The sequence below is a fragment of the Lathyrus oleraceus genome, chromosome 1 (genome assembly GCF_024323335.1).
Source record: "Lathyrus oleraceus cultivar Zhongwan6 chromosome 1, CAAS_Psat_ZW6_1.0, whole genome shotgun sequence".
NCBI lineage: Eukaryota > Viridiplantae > Streptophyta > Magnoliopsida > Fabales > Fabaceae > Lathyrus > Lathyrus oleraceus.
Genome location: NC_066579.1, coordinates 291920349 through 291925986, shown reverse-complemented (window position 1 = coordinate 291925986; position 5638 = coordinate 291920349).

Below are 5638 nucleotides of genomic sequence, written 5' to 3'. Positions count from 1 at the left end.
TTGAGTAGTTACTACAGGATTAGCTAATACAGGATTTATTGAATGTCAAACTGGATGTTGTGACATTCATCCCTGTCAGCAGATACTAAGGAATAGAACAGCTGGTGTTCTGTTAGAACTTAGTATTTATTTCCAGTCTGGTTATCAAGGAAATACCAGACCTGGCATAAGGCCTACTGACTGAATGTCAAACTGGATGTTATGACATTCATCATTGACAGCATATACTGAACGATAGATAGAGTGGTGTTCTGCTATACTTCAGCATGTTTCTTAGTCTGTTCTTCAAGAGGATAACAAAATTGACTTAAGGATAACAAAACAGACTTAGCATATGATCCTTGATGTCAAGCTGAATGTCGTGACATTCATTCCTGACAGCATATGCTATATTGTAGGTTGTTCAGTTTTCTATTTCAACTTTTTCTCAGGCTATTCTTCAGGGATTCAACAGCTGAGAGAAAATCCAGGAAATCAACAACCAAGCTACATTTAATGAACCTAACAAATAGCCTATTTGTTAGTAACCTAGATGTGGAATTTAGGGGAACTCGCGTGACCTTAAATTCAGGAGAATACAAGTGCAAAGGCCCAAGTACTGCAATATAAAAGGAAGTCGTTCCTTCATTCAGAACTAGGGATTTTGAGGCGTGAAGATTTAGTGTGTCCATCATACTTCACTGCTGTATTTTGTGAGTCTTGTATTAGACATATCTTGTAAGCCAAGCCATTATCACGTAGATGATTGCTTTGGCATAGGGTGTTCATTGAGTTGTAAGTGTTGTGTCGCTCAAAGCTTTTAAGCGTGAGTGCTGTGTATCTTGATTAAAGTTGTTAAGCACAATCAAGAGTTGTTTGAAGTGTGACTTCAAAATTGTCTTTAATATTGATTAAAGGTAGTAATCACTGAGGTGATTGAGGGGGAGTGAGTAGGAACTCTGATCTTAGAGTAAGATTGAAATTGCATTGGGTAGGGATTAAGTGAAGAATTGTAAACGGGTGAGTTTAGCTTTGAATTAATACTACTGATAGTGGATTTCCTCCCTGGCTTGGTAGCCCCCAGATGTAGGTCATGTTGGACTGAACTGGGTAAACAATTACTTGTGTTATTTACTGCACTTACTTTTAAGTTCTGCATAATTCTTGTCTGTGCAGAATTGGATGTCATAACAACCCGTGTGACATCTAAAGTCTGATAACTTGAATTTCTGGTGCATGGCAAAAAATGACAAATTGGAGGGTGTGTGAAGCATGCACATGTGAACAGTAACCATTACCAGCTCAAATGTACTTAAAATCATCTTTAAAACACATTGGTAATGGTAAAAAGTTCATGTAATGCACCATATTTAAATTTTGCAATTTCCCTCCAAAATGGGCATGGATATGTAAATGATCATGTAATAACATTTTATGCAATGTGATGATTGATTTGGAAACTTCATGACATGAGAAGCATTTTAGAAAAAGAGGCACCAAATTTGGTGTTTTGGTTCAAAAGATATGGCCATTTGAAGTTTCAAGCACACTTTGCCATGATTTGATCATACCTCTTTTGTAAGAACAAAAATTGTTCTACAACAGATTCCATGATTTTGATGATAACAAAGGATGAAACCAAAAATGGCACCCTAACAAAAAGTTTCTAAGTGTGCAGGGTTCTAAGGAAAGAAGGAAGAGATCTGATGACGTCATCAGATACAGAATCATATCAGATACAAATTATCAGAAGACCAGAAGTAGAAACACGTTCAAGAAAGTCTAACTCTGAGCAAAACAGCAAAATATCAAAAGCATCTGAACAAGAAGTACGCTCTAGAAGTTCTGACTCTGAACAACGGTATGTCAAACTCCAGAAGCTCTCAGCGCTATCTGAAGAAACCATCAGAACTCAAAAGAGATCAACATCAGAAGATTAGATAGCAAGATTCCAAGATTCCCAGAAACATGAAGACTCTGATCATGGATTTCCTAATAAAGAAAGAGTAACGTTAACTTCAAATAAAGGTTTGGAAATGGATTTCCTAATACAGAAAGAGACGTTAACTCCAAATTCAAATGAAAAGGAACTATATTTGGAAAGAAGTCATTCGAGGAGAAAAAAGTAGTGTTGGCAAGAAGCTATATAAGTTATGGCATTAATTCAATTTATTGGCCATCAATTTCAACGACTACTTCACTCCTATATAAAGGACTGCAATCAACATTGAGAAACATCATAGAGAACATACTGAAACATTAACACACATAAAAACGTTTTATTCTCTCAATCTTCACGAAGCTTTTGCTTAGAACGTGAAACATTTTTTGTTCTTACTGTTGTAATATTTGCTTATCTTAGAAGCACTCTAGATTACATAAGTCTTTATCTTTGTTGTATTTCCTCAAGTGACTCTGCGCAGTCTGTATACTTGAGAAGACTAAGAGATATTTCTCTTAGACGTTGTTTGTAATCAATCTTTCAAGATTAGTGGATTAAGTCCTTGTTGAAGGCGAAATCACCTTGGCCGGGTGGACTGGAGTAGCTTTGCGTTATAAGCGAACCAGTATAAATTCCTTGTGTGGTTTTTTATTTTAAAAAGTGCTTATTTTCCAAAACAATTCAACCCCCCCCCCCCCCCTTTCTTGTTTTTCTCACCTTCAATTGGTATCAGAGCTCCGGCTCTGTTATTGATTTTCTAATCAAACACTTAACAGTGTAGAGAGATCCAGAACGAGAAAAACTATGGCCCACACAAATGAAAAAGATAGTTACAATGCTAAGCCTCCTGTCTTTGATGGAGAGAAATTCGATTACTGGAAAGATAGAATTGAAAGTTTCTTTCTAGGCTATGATGCTGATCTCTGGGACATTGTCACAGATGGATACAAACCTCCTGTCACAGAGGATGGAGCTGAAGTTCCCAGAAGTAAGATGTCAGATGATCAGAAGCGAGTTTTCAAAAATCATCACAAGGCCAGAACCATACTCCTCAATGCTATATCTTACAACGAGTATGAAAAGATCACCAACAGAGAAACAGCCAAAGACATACTTGACTCTCTGAGGATGACTCATGAAGGAAACTCTCAGGTCAAAGAGACAAAGGCTCTGGCGCTTATCCAGAAATATGAAGCCTTCAAAATGGAGGATGACGAAGCCATAGAGGTAATGTTCTCTAGATTCCAAACTCTTGTTGCAGGTCTCAAAGTTCTAGACAAAGGGTACACAACTGCAGACCACGTCAAAAAGATAGTCAGAAGCTTGCCAAAGAAGTGGAGACCCATGGTCACTGCTCTGAAGCTGTCTAAGGATCTGAACAATATCAGTCTTGAAGAGCTGGTCAGTTCTCTCAGAAGCCATGAGATAGAACTAGAGGAAGATGAACCTCAGAAGAAGAACAAGTCTGTAGCATTAAAGTCCAGATCTGAAAGACGCAAATCTGACAGAACCAAAGCCTTCCAGGCAGAAACTGAAGATGCTGATGACTCTGAACCAGAAGATTCTGATGATGAAGAAGAATTGTCCCTCCTGACCAGAAGAGTTAAACAACTCTGGAAAAAGAGGAACAACAACTTCAGAAGATCAAGACCCAGAGGGGATCGATCAGAATCAACCTCAAAAGGTAAAACTAACAAAGATATTACTTGTTATGAATGTAAAGAAACAGGTCACTACAGGAATGAATGCCCCAAGCTAAAGAAAGACAATTCTAGAAAAGAAAGCTTCAAGAAAAATACCTTCAGGACAAAGAAAGGATTAATGGCTACCTGGGATGATAGTGAATCTGGCTCATCAGAATCTGACTCTGATGAACAGGCAAATGTGGCATTTATGGCTACCACATCCAGAAGCAGCTCAGATGAAGAATCTGAAGAGGTATTTTCTGAACTCTCTCGATCTGATCTAGAATCATGCTTGTCAGAAACTCTTAGCTCATATCAGAAATTAAAACAAAAGTTTAAAAATATAAAAGGCTGTCTTGAAGCAAAATTTGAAGAATGTGGCAAACTTGAGATGATAATTCTAAAACGAGAGGATGAAATCAGATCCTTAACATTACAAAGAGATGCAGCGAATAAAAAACGTTTAGAACTGGAAGAAGTGTTATCTCAAACTCCACAGACTTCAAATGCAATAATTTATAAATACGAAGAAGCCTTTCAAGAATTTCTGAAAAATGGGATAGGAAGGAGTGTCATGGCATCCATGATTTATGGAGTCAGTCAGAACAATAAAAAGAGAATTGGGTATGATTCTAAGGAAGATAAAATTTCTACTGGTGACCAACTTAAATCTCCGTTTTCATATCACTATACGCACACACAAGAACAAAAATTTGAAAATGCTAGAAAACCCAAAGTTATAAGAAACTCTGGGAAAACTAATCAAAGAGGACCCAAGAGATTTTGGGTACCAAAAGATAAGATTGTTTTTGTTGCAGATATCCTATGCAGCAAAGTTCAGACACCAGTCATGGTACCTGGACTCTGGATGCTCGCGATACATGACGGGAAGAAAGTCTATGTTCCAAAGCCTGGAACTTAAAGATGCTGGATTCGTAGGCTTCGGAGGAGATCAGAAAGGAAGGATCAGAGGCTCCGGAACTATTGGTAATGGCACTCTTCCCTCTATATCTGATGTTCTTTACGTAGAAGGATTAATGCATAACTTGTTATCCATAAGTCAATTAAGTGATAACGGTTATGACGTGATCTTTAATCAAAAAACATGTAAAGCCATAAATCAAAACAATGGTTCAGTCCTATTCACAGGCAAGAGGAAAAACAACATTTATAAAATCAATCTTTCTGATTTAAAAGAACAAAATGTTAAATGTCTGATGACTGTTCACGAAGAGCAATGGGTGTGGCATAGACGCTTAGGCCACATTAGCATGAGGAAACTTTCTCAGCTAAATAAACTCGAGTTAGTCAGAGGCCTACCTAAACTAAAGTTTTCTTCAGATGCTCTATGTGAGGCATGTCAGAAAGGAAAATTTTCAAAAACGTCTTTCAAAAAGAAAAATGTTGTTTTTACCTCTAAGCCTCTGGAACTTCTCCACATTGACTTATTTGGTCCTGTGAAAACAGCATCAGTCAATGGAAAGAAGTATGGACTAGTCATTGTTGATGATTACAGTCGCTGGACATGGGTGAAATTCCTAAAGCACAAGAGTGAGTCTCACTCTGTATTCACTAGTTTCTGCTCCAAAGTGCAAAAAAAAATTGACTCTAAAATTATTAGAGTCAGAAGTGATCATGGTGGGGAATTTGAAAACAAAGATTTTGAGGAATTATTTGACTCTAATGGAATATCCCATGATTTCTCCTGCCCTAGAACTCCACAACAAAATGGAGTTGTAGAGAGGAAGAATAGGACACTCCAAGAGATGGCCAGAACCATGATCAATGAAACTAATGTGGCAAAGCACTTTTGGGAAGAAGCTGTAAATACAGCGTGTTACATTCAGAATAGAATCTCTATAAGACCTATTCTGGAAAAGACTCCCTATGAACTGTGTAAAGGAAGAAAACCAAACATTTCATATTTTCATCCTTTTGGATGTTCTTGCTTTATCTTAAACATTAAAGAACATCTGAACAAGTTCGATTCCAAAGCACAGAAAGGTATTATGTTAGGATACTCAGAACGCTC